Below are 22,200 nucleotides of genomic sequence, written 5' to 3'. Positions count from 1 at the left end.
TTAACCCAGGCTCCAGGAAGACAACAGACTTCCCTATGAGGAGGGTCTACCTGGCATACTGGACCCTCTGTTCCCCTCAGGAGGGAGTCACCATCTTTTCTTCCTTGTGGATGCGGTGATGATATGGGTGGTACGCCTTTCTAACTGTGGAGATGTCTCTGGTGTAGATTGCCCATTTTGTTTAGTACTAGTAGCAGTCAGATGATTTGACCCTTTGCATCTTACCTCTGGGCAAGCTTTCTGTAGTAAAGGTCATGCAGCACTGGAGAGAATGTACCCTGGAAGTTCCCTTTCTGTGGGGAAAAGCAGAGGTCCCGGAGCACCAGATCTCTGCCACTATGTCCTGGTTCAGAGTGAAGCAGAGCCAACTTTCTGCTCAGTGGGAGAGGCTCTTGCTTATACTTGTTGCTGTGGCAACCAGGGTCAGCTGACTTGGTTGTTTACCCCATGGTGGGGTTGCACCTGTGGGGAGGAGTGGACAGGTCAGGTGACCCAAAACTGACCAATAGGGTATTCCATCCCATCTGCCATGCTCAGTGTAAAAGCTGAGGGTCAGATTGGCTCTTTGTCTTTGCTCTTCTTTAATGGCTCTTTCTTCAATGACTGACCCCTCATCTGCCTTTTGATTCTGGTCAGTGTGTTTCAGTTCCCGTTTGTCACTGAGTCCATTCTGGAACTTTCCTAGTGCCTGCCAGTGACATCTTCTTAGGAACTTGATCTGGTTTTGTGTATATTTGTATACATTCTATGTATTTCATTATATCCTTCCTTATTTTATTGTTAATATTTCACTAAAGTAGTTTAGTTTTTTCTAAACTCATAAATCTCTTTATCTCTCTCCTTCCTTTCCTTGGCCAATCGGCCTTCCTTTCCATTGGCCAACCCGGCCTGAACCGCGACAGATTAATTGGCGACCAATGTGGGGCACAAGCTTACCGTTTGCTCAGGGAATGTCAGTCCTAAGCGAAATGTTATATCGTGCCTTTAGAGAGCTTTGGTTGAAATTAATAGACACAATGCTGCTTAACCTGGTGCACAGTGTCCACTATTGCCATCGAATCATAATGGGCAAAATCTGTCACTGCTCCTGGAGTGATAGGCAGGTCTCAAGAACTGACTGTACTGGAGGCCGAAGTGACCCTTACTGGGAATAAATGGGAGAAGCACCCCATTGTGACTGGCCCAGGTGCTCCATGCATCCTTGGCATAGACTACCTCAAGAGAGGGTATTTCAAAGACCCAAAAGGGTATGGGTGGGCTTTTGGTGTATAGCAGCTGTAGAGACTGAGGACGTTACACAGCTGTCTACCTTACCTGGCCTTTCAGATGACCCTTCTGTGGTGGGACTGCTGAAGGTTAAAGAACAGCAGGTGCCAAATGAATCATAGAATCATAGAATCTTCATGGTTGGAAAGGACCTCTGAGATCATCGAGTCCAACCAAACAACCTACAATCTCTGCCACTAGAGCATGCCCTGAAGCACCAAATCTAGACGTTTCTTAAACACCTCTAGGGATGGTGACTCAGCCACCTCCCTGGGCAGGCTGTTCCAGTGCCTGACCACTCTTTCAGTAAAGTAATTCTTCCCAATATCTAATCTAAACCTCCCCTGCTGCAGCTTCAGATCATTTCCTCTGGTCCTGTCATTATTCACCTGGGAGAAGAGGCCAACACCCACCTCTCTCCACCCTCCTTTCAGGTAGCTGTAGAGGGCAATGAGGTCTCCCCTCAGCCTCCTCTTCTCCAGGCTAAACATGCCCAGCTCCCTCAGCCTCTCCTCATATGACTTGGTCTCCAGACCCCTCACCAGCCTGGTAGCTCTCCTCTGGACATGCTCCAGCACTTCAATGTCCCTCCTGTACAGAGGGGCCCAGAACAGAACACAGTACTCGAGGTGGGGCCTCACCAGTGCCGAGGACAGAGGCACGATGACTTCCCTACTCCTGCTGGCCACGGTATTCCCGATACAAGCCAGAATGCTGTTGGCCTTCTTGGCCCCCTGGGCACACTGCTGGCTCATGTTAAGCTGGCCGTTCACCAGCACCCCCAGGTCCTTTTCTGCTGGGCAGCTTTCCAGCCACTCTTCCCCGAGCGTGTAGCGTTGCTTGGGGTTGTTGTGACCAAAATGCAGGACCCGGCACTTGGCCTTATTAAACCTCATACAGTTGGCCTTGGCCCATCGATCCAGCCTGTCCAGGTCCCTCTCTAGAGCCTTCCTACCCTCAAGCAGATCAACACTCCCACCTAGTTTGGTGTCATCCGCAAACTTACTGAGGGTGCACTCAACCCCCTCATCCAGATCATTGACAAAGATATTAAACAAAACCGGCCCCAAAACTGAGCCCTGAGGGACACCACTGGTGACCGGCCGCCAAGAGGATTTCACCCCATTAATCACAACTCTCTGGGCACAGCCATCCAGCCAGTTTTTGACCCAGCGAAGAGGACACTTGTCTATGCCATGATTCGCCAGCTTCTCCAGGAGAATGCTGTGGGGGACGGTGTCAAAGGCCTTACCAAAGTCCAGATAGACAACGTCCACAGCCTTCCCCGCATCCAGAAGGTGGGTCACGTGGTCATAGAAAGAGATCAGGTTGGTTAAGCAGGACCTCCCTTTCCTAAACCCATGCTGGCTGGCCCTGATCCCTTGGCTGCCCTGCACTTGCCGTGAGAGCTCACTCAAGATGATCCTCTCCATGATCTTTCCTGGTACCGAGGTCAGGCTGACGGGCCTGTAGTTCCCCGGATCCTCCTTCCGACCCTTCTTGTAGATGGGTGTCACATTAGCCACCCTCCAGTCATCTGGTACCTGCCCTGTTGACCAGGATTGTTGATAAATGATGGAGAGAGGCTTGGTGAGCTCTCCCGCCAGCTCCCCGAGTACTCTTGGATGAATCCCATCCGGCCCCATAGACTTGTGTGCGTCTAGGTGCAGAAGCAGATCATTGACTACTTCTTCCTGGATTATGGGTGGGTTGTTCTGCTCTCCGTCCTTATCTTCCAGCTCAGGAGGCTGAGCACCCTGGGGTGCTATTGCCACAGTGCATCGATGCCAGTATCGCACCAGCTGAGACTCCCTGATTCCCATCCAGAACCTGATTCGTTGGCTAGAGACCCAAGGAGTGATCAGCAAGACTCGCTTGTCCTTTAGCAGCCCTATATGGCCAGTGCGAAATCTGATGGAGTCTGAAAGTATGAACTGAGTCAAAGGCAGCCAAATGGGATGCTACAGTTGACATCGCTAATGCCTTTTTCTCTATTCCTTTAGCAGCAGAGTGCAGGCCACAGTTTGCTTTCACCTGGAGAGGCGTCCAGTACACCTGGAAAGGACAATAATAAAGGAATATAATACAGGAAATAATACAGAAAGCCTAAACTTTAGTCTTAAAAACTAACAAACAAACAAACAGAACAAGGACAAAGAAGATGCTGCTTATTCTTCTCCTTGGAAGACAGAGTTGAGTTTGTGAGCCATGACAAATCAACGTAAGCAGCTGCAGGAATCAAAAGCTCATTGCTGATTATTGCTAAAGATCACAGGCTCTGTGTGTCCTCCCCTAAAAAACAGGATTTCGCAGCCTGGCAAAATAAAGAAATAAATAAATACATAAAACCTATGCATCCTAGATCTCAGGTGAGATACCTGAGATATGCTGAGGTAGGCAGCGACGAGGTAGCGAAAAGAAGTCCCAGGGCAATGAAGAAAGATTTCAAGACCCTGGGATGGCTGGTCAAGGGATCGTGAGCGCAAGTTGTGTTCTCCTCTATTTGCGGGGAATGATGAGGGGGTAAATAGGAGGAGCCAGCAGATCAATGCCTGGCTCCGAGCCTGGTGCTGCCGGCAGGACTTTGGGTACTTTGACCATGGCCTGATTTACAAAATGCCAGGCCTGCTGGTAAGAGGCAGGAATACCTTGTCTTGCAGGGGGAAAAGGGTTCTAGGACAAGAGTTATCAGGGCTCATTGAGAGGGCTTTAAACTAGATTTGAAGGGGGGTGGGGATGGTATTGGGCTTGCCAGTGAGGTGCCTGGGCGTAGTTGCTCAGCACTTGTGGTGGAGTGTGCCAGTATTTCTGAGAGCCAGAAGGCACACCACATCTCAAGGGTCAAAACTACACACACAGCTCCCTCTCTGAAATGCTTATATACCAATGCACTGACCTCATGTTGAGATGGAATTTCCTGTATTCCATTTTGTGCCTGTTGCTGGGCACCACTGAAAAGAGTCTGGCTCCATCCTCTTGACACCCTGCCCTTCAGATATTTAGAAGCATTGATGAGATCTCCTCTCAGTCTTCTCCAGGCTAAACAAACCCAGGTCTCTCAGCCTTTCCTCATAAGAGAGGTGCTCCATTCCCTTGATCATCTTTGTAGCCCTCCACTGGACTCTCTCCAGCAGTTCCCTGTCTTTCTTGAACTGGGGAACCCAGAACTGGACACAGTGCTCCAGATGCAGCCTCACCAGGGCAGAGTAGAGGGGAGGATGACCTCCCTCCACCTGCTGGCCATGCTCTTTTTAATGCACCCCAGGAGACCATTGGCCGCCTTTTTGGCCACAAGGACACATTGCTGGCTCCTGGTCATCCTGTTGTCCACCAGGACTCCCAGGTCCCTCTCTGCAGAACTAATTGTGGTTCGTGCCCATGGGTAGCATGTCCATCTCAAAGAGTTTTGCTGGATGCCACTTGATGAAGCTGGTTCAGGTTTCATCACCACTGTGGTATCCTGAAAAATACTTAATTGAACACTGTTAGTATCATATAACAATTAATATCATACAGCTCAGAATTAAGTGAAATTGTGGCTTGAAAGCAGCCCGGCAGAAAAGGACCTGGGGGTGTTGGTTGACAGCCGGCTGAATATGAGCCAGCAGTGTGCCCAGGTGGCCAAGAAGGCGAACAGCATCCTAGCCTGTATCAGGAATAGTGTGGTGAGCCGGACTAGGGAAGTGATCATCCCCCTGTACTCGGCACTGGTGAGGCCCCACCTCGAGTACTGCGTTCAGTTTTGGGCCCCTCGCTACAAGAGGGACATTGAGGTGTTGGAGCGTGTCCAGAGAAGGGCTACAAAGCTGGTGAGGGGCCTGGAGGACAAACCTTATGAGGAACGACTGAGGGAGCTGGGGTTGTTTAGCCTGGAGAAGAGGAGGCTGAGGGGAGACCTTATCGCCCTCTACAACTACCTGAAAGGAGGTTGTAGAGAGATGGGGGCTGACCTCTTCTCCCTGGTGACAAGTGATAGGACGAGGGGAAACGGGTTCAAGTTACGTCAGGGGAGGTTTAGATTAGATATTAGGAGACATTTTTTCACTGAAAGGGTTATTAAACATTGGAATAGGTTGCCCAGGGAGGTGGTGGATTCACCATCTCTGGAGGTGTTTAAAAAAAGAGTAGATGGGGCACTGAGGGACATGGTTTAGAAGTGGCTCTTGTCAGGGTAGGTTAAAGGTTGGACTCGATGATCTTAAAGGTCCCTTCCAACCTCAACAATTCTATGATTCTATGATGATTCTATGATTCTAAGTATTCTCACCCAGGATCAAATTTCCTTGAGGCACACACTGAGCTTCTCCATTCTTCAGCATCACCCACCAAATACATCCAGGTCCTTGAGCAAAAACAGTCCCACAAATGGGTTTGCCTTTGCCTGAGGCAGGAAAAACCCGAACAGTTTTCCCTAACGTATTCCTTCCATGCACCACAGGGACTTTATCCCCTTCTACTGTATGTAAAAGGTCTGATTGAGCAGGACCAGCTCGATCGATGGATCCCCTGGTGTTAACTAACCAGGTAGCTTGTGCTAAATGCTTGTCCCAGTTTTTAAAGGATCCACCACCCCCACTGCTTTCAGGGTAGTTTTTAACAACCCATTGTATCGCTGAATTTTCCCAGAAGCCGGTGCATGATAAGGGATATGATATACCCACTCAATGCTATGTGCTTTTGCCCAATTACTTAGAAGACTGTTTTTGAAATAAGTCCCACTGTCTGACTCAATTCTTTCTGGAGTACCATGTCGCCACAAGACTCGCTTTTCAAGGCCCAGGATGGTATTCTGGGCAGTAGCATGGGGTACGGCGTAGGTTTCCAAGCATCCGGTGCTTGCTTCCACTATAGTAAGCACAAAGTGCTTACCCTGGGGGGTTTGAAGGAGTGTGATGTAGTCGATTTGCTTCACAATCGTAGATAACCTGCGCAATAGCGTCCATGCTTACATCCACCCCTCGGTCACGGGCCCATTGATATGTTACATCCCTTCCTTGATGACCTGAAGTGTCATGGGCCCACCGAGCTAAAAATTGCTCTCATTTATGTTCCCAGTCCAAATCTGTCTGGAAAATCTTAGCAGCCTGATCCACTTGCTGATTGTTTCGATGTTCCTCAGTGGCCCGACTCATGGGTACGTGGGCATCTACATGACGTACCTTTACGACTAGTTTCCCTAGCTGGTCAGCAATATCTTGCCATAATTCAGCAGCCCAGATGGGTTTACCTTTGCGCTGCCAGTTGCCCTGCTTCCACTGCTTTAACCATCCCCACAGAGCATTTGCCACCATCCATGAGTCAGTACAGACATAGAGTATTGGCCACTTTTCTCTTTCAGCAACGTCTAGGGCCACCTGGATGGCTTTTACCTCTGCAAATTGACTCGACTCACCTTCTCCTTCAGTTGCTCCTGAACTCGTCGTGTAGGACTGCGACGAGCGAGGGAAACAAGCAGTCGACTCAATATGAGTGATAAAGCAAGCTTCAGCTTTATTGCAGCTTCATCAGACTTTTATACTCTTATACTTAGATATGCCTATTTGTCTTACAACTATTGGCTGTGCACTAAAGATTACATTATTCATACTCCTCCTACATGCAGTTTCTTGGGCCCAGGTTTGTTCCTGTTCTCTCACAGTCTACTTTCTCAAAGTTGTTTATCTGACTTAAGCAAAGTCAGCACGGCCTTCAGCATCTTCCTTATCAGCGTAACTCGGAATTTCCCATGCAGGCAGGCATAGCTTACTTCTGACAATCCTGCATGGCGCCGTGCCCGTTCTCATATAGCCATTCCTCAACAATTCCCCCTTTTTCTTTTTGTACTGATCGTACAATCAACACAGTATTGTTAACATGTAGTAGGTTGCGTAAAATACAATGATATGCAATTTTCACTACAATAATTATCGCTATCAAAATGCCAAGCCAGCGCAATGCTTCTTTAATTAAAGCGAGCAACCCAACACCCTATCTTATTCAGCATATTTAATGCTGTTCCTGTTCCTAGCGAAGGAAGAATACTTAGCCCTATTCTTTGTCTGAGATTCGAAAATGTTATATGGTCGTCACAGGATGGAGTGAAAGTATGAACTGTTCTCTTGGCTCTGTGTTTCCTGTGTGCTCTGCTCACTGTATCTTTGGCCGTGTGCAGGCCTCTGCTCATAGATCTGCCACATCTCCCCCAATATTTCAGGACTTCCATCAGTTCTACAGCCCATCCTGGTGTATCTACCTGGGGCGCGCTCGCCCTACGTCTAAACATTGTGTATATGCAAACTTCTTCACTTGACGGAGTGTCAGCCCTAGCTGCATACGAGAACAGTACCACACCGGGCAGAACACCTGCTCAAGGGGAGTCACCTAACGACACTGCACACAACAAAAAGCAAACAGTAGCACACATGCTGATCAGCAGGTATAAGCTGGCGCCCACACACACTTACACAGCAGACATACAAAACCAGCACTTCTATCTCAGGGAGACGACTGGGGAGGGAAGGGGGCGTGGGGGTGGGGGTGGGCAATGGCAGGAGCAAACAGCTCCGGCTCTGTCCTTCTCTGCTGACATTCTGCCTCCTCCATCAGCCTCAGGTGGAGCAGAGGGGATCAGCAGGGGATCGTCCCAGACCTTCGGACCTGGCCTGTTCGATCCCCCTCCCATGGGCTGTAATGCTGCAAAAGCCCCGGCTGCTGTGGCTCGCTCCGCCTTCATATCTTGTAAGGTCGATAACACCAACCACCATGTTGTCGCTAACGGTGATGCCTCTTTGTCTCCTTTACTTATCATTTCCCACAGTTTTTTCGCAACAGCCTCCCATATTTCTGGTTTAAAAGCTGTCTGGGGCTCTGGTGCGAATCCGTTCTCTCTGCACCAGGTTAACAACCTTCGGAGCATACGCTCATCGTATTTCACCCCTCTCTTAGAGGGGATATGCAGGAGAAGTCTTAATATAGCCCCTTCTTCTTTTGTTACTTGTTGCCCCATCTCCTGCCCAATTTAATCAGTTTGAGCAACAGTTTCGCTGGTGTGTCAATCCCTCTCTTAGACCATAGCTGCACCTAAAGGGCTTACTCCCCGCTTTTCTAAAAAGCATTTTAAAATTTCGAAAGCTACCTCTCTATTCATCGCGCGTTGTGTAGACCTTCTTAATTATCCGGTCATTTGCAGCCTTTCCCTTTTGTGTAGACCTTCTTAATTATCCGGTCATTTGCAGCCTTTCCCTTTGGTAGCCTTCACTCGGACGGCGAACCCCTTCTTTATTATCCTGGGTCCAAGCACGGATCAGACACGTCTTGTCACTGATCTTCTGCTCCCTGGTCGCTGCTACCAGTGCTTCTCCGAGCTCGCTGTCCGGTGGAGAACAAGGAGTGGGGGTCCCTGTTCGGGCGCCACTTGCGACGAGTGAGGGAAACAAGCAGTCGACTCAATATGAGTGATAAAGCAAGCTTCAGCTTCATTGCAGCTTCATCAGACTTTTATACTCTTATACTTAGATATGCCTATTTGTCTTACAACTATTGGCTGTGCACTAAAGATTACATTATTCATACTCCTCCTACATGCAGTTTCTTGGGCCCAGGTTTGTTCCTGTTCTCTCACAGTCTACTTTCTCAAAGTTGTTTATCTGACTTAAGCAAAGTCAGCACGGCCTTCAGCATCTTCCTTATCAGCGTAACTCGGAATTTCCCATGCAGGCAGGCATAGCTTACTTCTGACAATCCTGCATGGCGCCATGCCCGTTCTCATATAGCCATTCCTCAACATAGGACTCCACACAGCAGCTTTCAACTTTCTCTGTTTCCCTACAATACGACAAGACCCATCAGTGAACAAGGCATATTGTTTCTCATTATCTGAGAGTTCATTATATGGTGGGGCTTCCTCCACATGAGTCACCACCTCCTCAGGTGGCACTGTGTAGTCTTTGCCTTCGGGCCAGTTTGTGATCACTTCTACAATTCCTGGACGATTTGGGTTTCCTATTCGAGCTCGCTGTGTGATTAAGGCAACCCACTTACTCCAGGTAGCATCGCTGTCATGATGAGTAGAAGGAACTTTACCCTTGAACATCCAGCCCAGCACTGGTAATCAGGGTGCTAAGAGGAACTGTGTTTCAGTACCAATTACCTCTGAAGCAGCTCTGACTCCTTCATGTGCTGCCAAGATTTCTTTCTCAGTTGGGGTATAGCCGGCTTCAGATCCTCTGTATCCCCAACTCCAGAATCCTAGGGGTCGACCTCGAGTCTCCCCTGGTGCTCTCTGCCAGAGGCTCCAGGTAGTCCCATTGTCCCCGGTTGTGGTGTAGAGCACATTTTTAATGTCCCCTCCTGTTTGGACTGGTCCAAGGGCTACTGCATGCACAATCTCTTGTTTCATTTGCTCAAAGGCCTGTTGTTGCTCAGGACCCCATGTAAACTCAGTTTTCTTTTGAGTCACTTCATAAAGAGGTTTCACAATCTGACTATAACCTGGAATATGCATTCTCCAGAAACCCACAATGCCTAAGAAGGCTTGAGTTTCCTTGTTCTTAGTAGGTGGGGACATAGCTGTTGTTTTGTTAATCCCACCCATTGGGACCTGGTGACGACCATCTTGCCACTTAATTCTGAAGAACTGGATCTCTCATGCAGGTCCCTTGACCTTACCTCTTTTTACAGCAAAACCTGCTTTCAGAAGAATCTTGATTATTTTCTTACCTTTCTTGAAAACTTCTGCTGTATTACCCCACACAATGATGTCATCAATGTATTGCAGGTGTTCTGGAGCTCCACCCTTCTGCAGTGCAGTCTGGATCACCCCATGGCAAAGAGTAGGGCTGTGTTTCCACCCCTGGGGCAGTCGATTCCAGGTGTACTGGATGCCTCTCCAGGTGAAAGCAAGCTGTGGCCTGCACTCTGCTGCTAAAGGAATAGAGAAAAAGGCATTAGCAATGTCAGTTGTAGCATACCACTGGGCTGCCTTGGACTCCAGTTCACATTGGAGTTCTAGCATGTCTGGCACAGCAGCACTCAGTGGTGGTGTGACTTCATTCAGGCCACGATAGTCTACTGTTAGTCACCAGTCTCCATCAGACTTTCTCACTGGCCATATAGGGCTGTTAAAGGGTGAGGGAGCCTTGCTGATCACTCCTTGGGTCTCTAGCTGACGAATCAGGTTCTGGATGGGAATCAGGGAGTCTCAGTTGGTGCGATACTGGCATCAATGCACTGTGGCAGTAGCAATTGGCACCTGCTGTTCTTTAACCTTCAGCAGTCCCACCACAGAAGGGTCATCTGAAAGGCCAGGTAAGGCAGACAGCTGTGTAGTGTCCTCAGTCTCTCCAGCTGCTATACCAAAAGCCCACCAATACCCTTTCAGGTCTTTGAAATACCCTCTCTTGAGGTAGTCTATGCCAAGGATGCAAGGAGCATCTGGGCCAGTCACGATAGGATGCTTCTCCCCTTTATTCCCATTCAGGCTTGCTTCAGCCTCCAATACAGTCAGTTCTTGAGACCCACCTGTCACATTTGCTTTTCCAGTCAGTTTCAGATGTACCTTCTGAACCCCAAGAAATTGTTTTGAGTTGTCATCAGTCTAATTCATCTAGATTGTCTTTGTTTACAGATAGATTTTAGTGTCCAATGAGAGGAATGGATTTTACTGCCAGCTCTTAGTCACTGCAGGGCAAAATGCCGGCATGAGAGATTTCTACAGGTCAAGGTCCATAGGAGAAGTTTTTATTAATGTTACTGTCTGTAGCCTAGCAATAACTTTGGCATGAAGTATCTATGCTGTGCTTGGAAAGAGCAGGACTCAAGTCATCTGGTGCTAAACTGAGCCACCATGTCCTCAGCTGCATTTGTATCCCATTTGTTCAAACTTCATGAGCAGAAACCTCTGTCCACCCTCCTGCCCCATGGCAGGATGAGCCACACCTATGTCTGTCACTAGTTTGTCTAACATGTTCTTTAAGACCTTTCATGTTGGAGAGGCCACAGCTCTCTTCGGCAAGCTATTACAGCTTTTGTGTGTCCTCAGTCTCCACTTTCTAACCTAAATCTCTTTTAGGCAGTCTAAGATCCTCAGCTTGTGTGAAATGAGATGAGCTCCGCTGACATCAGTGAAGTTTAAAAACTCAGTCCTTTCACTTCCCTCTCTATTTTTCTCTGTTCCTACTCTATCTTTTGATAGAATCACGACGTTCCTTTCACTCACTTTAACATCTAAGCAGTGTGAAAGTGTTTATTCTCACTCCTACAGACCATCAGCATCATTCATCTGATAAGATGAAGATGAAGATCTGAAAGTTTTAGAAACTTCTTCGTCTTCACACGTGCCCGCTACAGCGTTCTGCTGGGGATCTAAAAAACGCATCAGACATATAAAGAAGTTTCTGAGATCATTTTCCAGCCTTGTCTTTTTGAGCAAATAAACTTTCTCTTTATGACCCTCACCTGGCTTCCCAAGTTCAAATTTTCAGGCATTACCTTTAATACTACTCATAGTGCAAGAGCTCAGCCAGTTCCTCTTTTATTATGTGCATCATCCCACCTCTGTAGTGACATCAGTCTCCAGTGTCCATTTGATGTGTTGCCCAAAAGATATCTTCACGCTTTCTTCACTTTGTCCTTTTTGAATGCACAACTTTCCAAGGGTGTCCTTTAAGGTTGTTTTTATGTGCGATCTCAGACCTTTCCTTAAAGCCCACTCTTATTGCAAAGCTTACAGGAGACTGACAACTGCAAATGTCTAATTAGAAAATAGGATATACTACTACCTTTTAAAATTAACTTATTTGACAAGTTTGAATACAATTAAACCACAAATCATTGCCAAATATCCAGGTGCATGTGTGCTAACTTTTGGAAAAATGACTTCCCTATCACTGCTGCTTTAATCTTCCCCCTGATTCTTCTTATTCCTTTGTTCACTCATTTATTAGGTCTTGTCTTGAATTAGCAGCATTTGCCACATAGGTAACGTCATTCACTGTGTGTTTGTGCAGATGCTGACATCTCTGCATCATTTCCCTCCTCTGCCTGGGTTGTTAGTTGTATTAGAAGTCCAGTATGTCTTAGGAGTTAACTAAACCCCCCACATCTTAGCCTGCATCTTGTCATGACAGCTCTGGGATGTTCTTGCTGTGTGCTCCTAGATTCAACAGTGCAGAGTATGGCAAAGGTCTCGTAGTCATGGTTCGAATTTTGTGCACCAGCAGTGGATAGACAGTGTTGGCACCAGTGAGGCACCGTCTTTGGTGAAAAATCTGCCTTTATCATTTGACCAGTGGGTAAGATACAGACGTGATGAGCAAGTCTTCCTTAGGTTTGCCCTGAGGATGGCTGACAGTGGGGTCTTCCCCCCTGACAAGGGGAGCTCTGAACTACAGAATTTGCATTTGGTAGCAGTTTTTCCAGCCTACATTTTCCTATCTTGGAGGCCTGCTATGCAGACTGACTTGCTCGTTGTTTGGCTGATTGTTTACTTTGGACTTTAATTAAATAAAAATATATTAACATTCAGCACTTACTTATATAGAACTGCTCATAGGTAGCTTGTCCAAAAATCTGGTTGGTCATAATCCACATGCTCTCCAGATATTTTTAAGTTTTGCTGTTGCTGGTTTTACTGTTTATCTTTGTCCTTGCTATAGTTCTACATTATACATAGTCTTGCTTTGTCCATTAGGCTCTGCATCTATTGTTATACACACCTATTGTTAATCTGCTGTAATCTGTACCTCTGCATGCCTTCACTTGCTTTCCTGCTTCAGTGTTTCCTGTGCCTTCATATGATATAATTAATCACTTCACTGAAGGAAACCTGATACTGATACCCTGTAAATGCTTAGGCCAGTACCCTAACCCACAGAAAATACTGGACTTGTTGAGAAGGCACCCACAGTGAGAGGGCTGCTTCAGTTGAAATATTTGCCTTCACATTTCTTCAGGGACTGCTGGAATGACAAGAGATTACAGAATGAGCCAATGTTGGCAAGTGCCATGTAGGAATAGCAGATGTGCTCACTTATCCCCATCGAAGATGATGTCAACCTCACGTTGCTTCCTCTATCCATCTGAAAAAGCATCTCTGCAAGGCAGCCGCAAGCAGTTAAACATCAATGAAAGCTAGGCTTGTCTAGTCCTTGCAATTCTTGCAGGGAAGAAACATTCAGAAGGCTACTGAAAAACTAATGAAAAGGCTTCTGCTTTGGGCCATGAGCAGAGAAACCTGGAATCAAAGCAAAAAAGCTTCTTTCTGTTTTGTCCTCTGCCTGCAGAATAAGTGGATATCTAAATGAGAACAATTTGTACTGCCAGCATGGCCCATGTGCAGGCATGGCTTGGGGCAGAGCTGAGCCTGTCTGCGGTGCCAAGCAGCATCATGCACTGGTGATCTCTGAGATCTGCTCCTTGCAGAGAGCTGAAGGCCACAAAAATCTCCTCCCCCACATCCTCCCCACACTTCTCAAGGGCAGGTCAGATACACCTAATTAAACAGGCTATCTTCCAGGAACATTTACCCTGAAAATGGAGGAAACCTTAACTGCCACAAATACCTTGTTATTTGTAGCACTGCTGGCAAAACAATAATGCACATACAAAGGCAAAGCAAAATGTAAGCATTTTTGTGCCCCATATGCGTGCACCTCAACATACTGGTAGGGTTGGCATTTTCTCATCATGCTAGAAGGAAAAGTACTGTACAAGCAAACTAGGTTTGTCTCACTGTCAGTGGAAGTGTGTTATTACGAGCACAAATACAAAGAAGAATGTTTTCACCTGCTGATGTTAGCTTTGAGAAGCCCTGGCAGATAAAAGAAATGAAGCTCTCTGTGGCTGGTGCCTGCTATTCAAAGAAGAATGCTTGACATGTTAACGCAGGTAGCAGGAGTGTTATGAAAGAGCCTTATGAGTAGTTAGATGGATTTGGCTGAATTCAGGTGGTGTGTAGGGACTACAAGTTACTTGCTGATAAGAAGACAAGAATCAAAGGAGTTTGATCCTCAGTTTATATAGTCATGTGAGACAGCCAGGGTAAACTTGGTCATTTCAAATGTACATTTGAGTTTGGCCCGCTGTGTTAATTTACTTTGGCTCTTTTCTCAGGATGGTTTGAAGACTCATCCTGTTTTATAGCAGTGCTTTGTTTGTGACAGATTACACTGAAAAAGCCAGAGAACTTGGAATAACACCTTGAAGTTCCTCTCAGGGCTTTTTTCTTAACGCTTTCCATCCTCTGCTCCTCACTTGTACAGGAAACTTACACAGACCTTTAAAGAAGCAATTAAACTATTGTTTAGCAAAAGCACAATGTCAGAAGTGAATAATAAGCTAAACAATACCACCTCCTTATTCCAGTGGAATATGCATTTATGCCATTTTAAATTTCTGACTGTCCTGGTTTGGAGTAGAGCAGAGTCAACTTTCTGTTCAGTGAGAGAGGCTCTTGCTAACACTTGTTGCTGTGGCAACCAGGGTCAGCTGACTTGGTAGTTTACCCTGTGGAGGGGTTGCACCTGTGGGGAGGAGTAGACAGATCAGGTGACCCAAAACTGACCAACAGGGTATTCCATCCCATCTGCCATGCTCAGTATAAAAGCTGAGGGATCGAAGGGATCAGGTTGGCTCTTCTTTGATGGTTTGTCTTCTTCAGTGGCTCTCTGTCTTTGGTGACTGATGTCTGTAGAGTACCCTGTCAGTTTGTTCCAGAATACAGTTCCCATTCATCACTGAGTCCAGTCTGGAACTTCCCCAGTGACATCTCCCTGGGAGCTTGATATGGTTTCACATATTTTTGTATATATTGTATCTATTTCATTATTTCCTTTTTATTTTATTATTACTATTTCATTAAAGTAGTTTAGTTTTTTCTAAACTCATAAATCTCTATCTTTCTTCTTTCTCTTCTTGGAGACAGGGGTGGGGGAGAGCATCTGTTGTCCTGTCATTGGCCAAGCTGGCCTAAACCATGACACTGACTTTTGATTTTCCTTTTTTGCAGCGTTATAAAGCTTTGGAAGCTTCTTAGGCCTGTGTGCTGCAGGAAGCTTTTGTAGTAAAACAACTTTGCTTTGCAGTTTTTTTCATTTTCCTATAAAATTAATTAGAGCACTCACCAAAATGAGACCAGTTCAGGAATGTTCCCTCACTCACCCTGTTCTCACACAGAGCATAAACCTTGTCACTGCTTGTCATGCTGACTGCCTGCATGCCCATCGCTTTTTCCAATGAGCTCCTGGGTGAAGAAGATACTTTATGGTTGTTACCCATGAAGTCAGAGTCACAGATCCTTCATGTTATGAAGAAATGTACTGAATCTTTACTGTAGGTTCTACTGACTGATGTGGCAGTACTCAGAACTGGACACAGTACTCCAGGTGCAGCCTCACCAGGGCAGAGTAGAGGGGGAGGATGACCTGCTGCCCACACTCTTCTTGAGATCCTGGAGAACAGGCGAGGTGCCTGAGGACTGGAGGAAAGCCAATGTCACTCCAGTCTTCAAAAAAGGCAAGAAGGAGGAGCTGGGGAACTACAGGCCAGTCAGCCTCACCTCCATTCCTGGAAAGATGATGGAACAGCTCGTTCTGGGCATCATCTCAAGGCATGTGGAGGAAAAGAAAGCTATCACGAGTAGTCAACATGGATTCACCAAGGGGAAATCATGTCTGACTAATCTGCTAGCCTTCTATGATGGCATGACTGGATGGATAGATGAGGGGAGGGCAGTGGATGTGGTCTACCTTGACTTAAGCAAGGCTTTTGACACTATCTCCCACAGCATCCTCATAGGGAAGCTTAGGAAGAGTGGGTTAGATGAATGGACAGTGAGGTAGATTTAGAACTGGTTGAAAGACAGATGTCAGAGGATTGTGATTAGGGGCACAGAGTCTAGTTGGAGGTCAGTGAGGAGTGGTGTTCCCCAGGGGTCAGTACTGGGCCCAGTCCTCTTCAATATATTCATCAATGACCTGGATGAAGGGATAGAGGGCACCCTCAGCAAGTTTTCTGATGGTACAAAACTGGGAGGGGTGGCTGACACATCAGAAGGCTGTGCCACCATACAGAGAAACTTGGACAGGCTGGAGAGCTGGGTAAAGAAGAACCTTATGAAATTCAACAAGGGCAAGTGTAGGGTGCTGCACCTGGGGAGGAATAACCCCCTGCACCAGTACAGGTTGGGGGCTGACCTGCTGGAGAGCAGCTCTGTGGAAAGAGACCTGGGAGTCCTGGTGGACAACAGGATGACCAGGAGCCAGCAATGTGCCCTTGTGGCCAAGAAGGCCAATGGCATCCTGGGGTGCATCAAGAAGAGTGTGGCCAGCAGGTGGAGGGAGGTCATCCTCCCCCTCTACTCTGCCCTGGTGAGGCCACACCTGGAGTACTGTGTCCAGTTCTGGGCTCCCCAGTTCAAGAGGGACAGGGAACTGCTGGAGAGGGTGCAGCAGAGAGCTACCAAGATGATTAGGGGATTGGAACACCTCTCTTATGAGGAAAGACTGAGGGACTTGGGTCTCTTCAGTCTGGAAAAAAGACGGCTGAGGGGGGATCTTGTAAATGCTTATAAATACTTAAAGGGTGGGTGTCAGGAGGATGGGGCCAGGCTCTTTTCAGTGGTGCCCGGGGACAGGACAAGGGGTAATGGGCACAAACTTGAGCATAGGAAATTCCACCTAAACATGAGGAGGAACCTCTTTACTTTGAGGGTGGCAGAGCACTGGAACAGGCTGCCCAGAGAGGTGGTGGAGTCTCCGTCTCTGGAGACATTCAAAACCCGCCTGGACACGTTCCTGTGCAACCTGCTCTAGGTGACCCTGCTCTGGCAGGGGGTTTGGACTAGATGATCTCCAGAGGTCCCTTCCAACCCTACGATTCTATGATGTCATGCGGGACAGTGTCAAACACTTTGCATAAGTCCAGGTAGATGATGTCGGTTGCTCTCCCCTTGTCTACCAATGCTGTGGTAACATCATAGAAGACCACCAAATTTGTCAGGCATGGTTTGCCTTTGGTGAAGCCATGTTGGCTGTCATCAATCACCTCCTTATTTTCCATGTGCCTTAGCAGAGTGTCGTGGTTTAGCCTCAGATGGCAACAAAGAACCACGTGCCGCTCGCACGTGCCTTCCTAACACAGGAAGGATCGTAAGAAAAGGCAAGACTCTTGGGTTGGGACAAAGGCAGTTTAACAGAACAGCAAAGGGAACATGCAAACAACAACAACAACAACAACAACAACAACAACACGGATAGGGGAATATACAAATGCGATTACGGAACCGCCGCTCCCCGCCGCTCGCCGACCGGCCGGACCCGGGACGCCCCAGCCCGCTTTTAAGCAGCAACTTCCTGCCCCCTCCCCCGGCAGCTCAGGGTGGGCGTGGCTCACATGGCATGGAATACCAGGAAAAGTTAACCCTATCCCCACCGGAACCAGGACACAGAGATTCCAGGAGGATCTGCTCCATGATCTTGCCAGGCACAGAGGTGAGACTGACTAGCCTGTAGTTCCTTGGGTCATCCTTTTTTCCCTTTTTGAAAATGGGGGTAATGTTTCCCCTTTTCCAATCCATCCCCTTCACCAGACTGCCACAACTTTTCAAATATAATGGAAAGCAGCTTGGCAACTTCATCTGCCCGTTCCTTCAGGACCTGTGGATGGATTTCATGAGGTCCCATGGACTTATGCACCTTCAGGTTCCTCAGATGGTCTCGAACAGTGGGTGGTTCTTCATTCTCATAGACCCTGCCTTTGCATCCTGCAAGCTGAGCAGTGTGGTCAGAGCCCTTGACAGTGAAGACCAAGGCAAAAAAGTCATTCAGTACCTCAGCCTTCTCCATATCCTGGGTGACCAGGTCTCCTGTTTCCGTCTGGAGAGGGCCCACATCTTCCCTAGTCTTGCCTTTATCCCTGACATAGAAGATTTTCTTGCTATCCTTGATGTCTCTAGTCAGATTTAATTCTATCTGGGCTTTAGCTTACCTAATCTGGTTCCTGGTTGCTCAGACAGTTTCTCTGTATCCCACACAGTCAACCTGTCCTTGCTTCCACCCTCTGTAGGCCTCCTTTTTGCTTTTGAGCTTGTCCAGGAGCTCCTTGTTAATCCACGCAGGCCTCCTGGTATTTTTGCCTGACATCTTCTTTGTTGGGATACATCACTCCTGAGCTTGGAGGAGGTGATCCTTGAATACTAACCAGCTCTCTTGGGCCCCTCTCCCCTCCAGTACTTTTTCCCATGTTACCCTGCCAAGCAGGTCCCTCAAGAGGACAAAGTCTGCTCTCCTGAAGTCTGAGGTAGTGAGTTGCTGCGTACCCTCCTTGCTGCCCGAAGGATCTTGAATTCTACCATTTCATGATCACTACAGCCAAGGCTACCCTTGAGCTTGACACTTGCCACCAGCCCCTCCTTGTTGGTAAGGACAAGGTCCAGCATAGTTCCTGACCTCGTTGGCTCCTCTACCATTTGAAGAAGAAAGTTGTCATTGACACATTCCAAGAACTTCCTGGATTTCTTGTGCCCTGCTGTGTTGTCCTTCCAGCAGATATCAGGGTGGTTGAAGTCCCCCATGAGGACCAGGGTCTGTGAACGCGATGCTGCTCCTATCTGTCTATGGAGGGCCTCATCCACTCTGTCGTCCTGGTCAGGGGGCCTGTAGCAGACCCCTACTGTAATGTCACCTGCCCCTGTGTTCCCTTTAATCTTCACCCATAAGCTCTCAGTTGGCTCCTCATCCATCCCCAGATGGAGCTCCATGGACTTGTGGAATAATTACTAAATTGGCTAAAAATACAAAAGAACAGCATTGTTCACACATTAAGGAAAAGTATAAAATCAAGAGGCTTCTGAGGTAGAAAATAGCCGCAGCTGGCATGAAGGACACAACACCTGTGGTTCCCTGATAAGCTACATGAGGTACGGGACGGGATGCAATTATTCCGTGGCTTTACCTTATGATGTATAGCAGATACGGGAATGGGATGATACCATGAAACAGATAAGCTGCCAATTAGCTGCCCGCTCGATACTCGGAGCCAACATTTTGTCAAATTTTGATGAAATGCTGTCCTTTGTGCGAACTTTGCTCATTATAATGTCATTATAATACCAAAACACACCTCCATCCCGAAGGCTACCCGCCTCCAAGGTGCGACCACTCCTTCTTGAGTCTGCGCCCTGAATTTCTCATAAACTATACCTTTAATTGTGAAGCGAGAGAAATTTACACCAATCATGATAAAAGTACGTATGACTAAAGTCACTCAAACGCCACCTTGAAGATAACACATAGTATAAAAATAGCCCGAGAGAAGGGGGATACCCAGGGAAGACACCATCACAAAGAATTCCATCACTGGCTTCTGGGATCGGTCGACGGGCTGAGCCTCTCTTCCCCCCCATAGGGACGCCTTTGGGTAAGACTTAGATTATATTGAGTGCTTCCTCGGGAAACTTAGAAATCTCTCTAGAGACTCTCTTTTCTACATTTATAGCCAGGCTGTATCGTTTATAACTTTGTCGTGCGTTTTGTATATGTAACAATACTTTCATTTGCACGTGCTTTGCAGACAGTGTATTTATCACCGGCAATCCTAAGAACCTATATATCTGTTGTTTAAATAAACTGCACTTTTTTAAGTAGCTAGTCATTTTGGTTTCTCACTGAACGCGACCAAAGACTCGAGAGCAGCCGTGCTAGTTAGTGTATCCAAATCGTAACAGTTTAATACATATTAAACGCGATTGGACTGATAGTGCTGAATTGGGCATCACTCAGAATTTAAACCTAGCCGCACCTAGACTCCCACCTCGGTGAGGAGTGTTAGAACGCAAGGGGGTTTATCTTCTGCCAAAACCATTTTGCCCCTTTTCACACAACAGGACTCCAGCTTTTCATTGACATAGAGGGCAACACCCTCTCCTCCTCTCCCCAGCCTGTCCTTCCTGAAGAGTCGGTATCCCTCCATTCCAACACTCCAATCATAAGAGGCATCCCACCATGTCTCTGTGATGTCAATGAGATCATAGCCCTGGAGGCATGTGTACATCTCTTAACTCCTCTTGCTTGTTTTCCATGCTATGTGCATTGCGTAAAGGCACTTCAGCTGGGCGCTCGATGAAGCTGACTCACCGGCTGGAGTGGCTGCATTTCCTTCATGCTGCTCTTCAGGTGGTCTTCCTCTGGGATGTTTTATCTGTGACTCCCTGGTTCCTATTGCTTCAGGAGCCCCTGGCTTGTCCCCATAAGACTTCGAGTGTGCTGCAGTGTATCCAGCACATCTCAGAGCAACAAGTTGAGGGCCTTCGCTAGTGACCCATCCCTCAGACCTTGGAGCATCATTAATATCCCCCTCCCCCAACAAGCCTAGTTTAAAGCTCAGTCCCCCCTCCCCCAACAAGCCTAGTTTAAAGCTCAGCCAATGAGTCCTGCTAGCTCACGAGCAAACACCCTCTTCCCCCTTTCAGAAAGATGAGGCCCATCCAACGCCTGGTGCTGTGTAGGCCATCCCATTGTCAAAAAACCCAAAACTGTGGCAGTGACACCAGCCACGGAGCCATGTATTGACAGACTGCACATGCCTGTTTCTTTCAGAGTCCTTGCCTATAACTGGGAGAACAGAAGAAAAGATAACCTGCAGAAGCTAGCTAATACATATTAGATAGGACTGTCGTTTGAAATGCATGGTGGAGCCTGGGATAAATCATGCTATTTTCCAGTGCCCCTGTGGGACCTGTCATGCTGCAGCCTCTATTTCCGTAAGTTGCTTCTGACATTTATAAAACTTTGTTGTGGTTTCTAAACACCCCTTTGCGCTCCAAAGAAATGGCTGCCCAATTGCCTTCTTCAAACTGCCAACTCTTGAGAAACCATAAACAATTGAAAGAAATCAGACTGTAAACAAACTGCACAAATGCTCTGTGTGGCAGCACTGACCATTACAGGACTTAAGCCAGCCTCATTCTAGCCAATTCTCTTTCTCAACCAGCTGTAGAAAAACAGAGGCAGAATTTGCAGTCTACTTGTGATCCAGCCTCTCACAGGGTGGCAATCTTGCATTAATGCTGTGTTTACCAGGAAAAAGCATGCTGGCAATGAAACGATAATGCCTGAAAGGAGTATACTTAAAACAAGGGAATGGATCTAGTTGTGGCTCTTCATTTTGCCTTTGGTAGTGCCCTTTGGCGGTAGTGCCATTTGGCAGCAGATGAAGCAGGCAGCAAGTGGAGAAGCTGACTGGGGCATGATACCTCCCTCACTCTTGTTGTGTTCAACATGAGGCAAGAGAGAACAAAAAAGTTTGCTGGATGCCACTTACTCCAGGACCATCAGCTACAGTGAAATCTAAAGTCTACAGAGATCCCAGATGCTCAGGGAGCAAGGGACGTGCAATTCACTTATCTGTCATGTCATCATGTCCCAAAGGAAGACCTGTCATTTGGGACCGCATCAATAGTACTTAGGGTCTGGGTTATACTCACGTTCCCCCTGAGTGGCTATGGTAAGGCCAGTTACGAACTGATTCCTAAAGCTCCTTTTTATATTAGCTCTAAAAATATGCAGCACGATCTGACTGCTGGACTCAGTTTTGCCAGCAATTTTCCAAATACTGTCATGCTGACTCAACCCACCCCTTGGTTTCCTTAACGTCCCCAGTAAATTTATATTCATGGTATACAGTATTCACTATAAATAAAAATATGGCTTTATATTCAGGTTCTTTTACGTAGGAGGCCTTTTTTCTGTGTTTACACAGTGCTTTGCCCAGTGGGATGGCAGTCAGTGACTAGGGCTCCCATACTTTAACACTTTAAAATCATGTGCAATATTCTCTCTCACCCACGTTCCCAAATAAATCCTGCTCCATCAACTAACAAATAAACTCTATTACATAAATGCACAGTGCTTTCATTAGCCTATGCAGGCTCACTGCTCCTAATACCACATGCCAGGTTCT

This window comes from Larus michahellis, chromosome W, assembly GCF_964199755.1.
Source record: "Larus michahellis chromosome W, bLarMic1.1, whole genome shotgun sequence".
Taxonomy (NCBI): domain Eukaryota; kingdom Metazoa; phylum Chordata; class Aves; order Charadriiformes; family Laridae; genus Larus; species Larus michahellis.
This window is presented reverse-complemented; position numbering follows the sequence as displayed.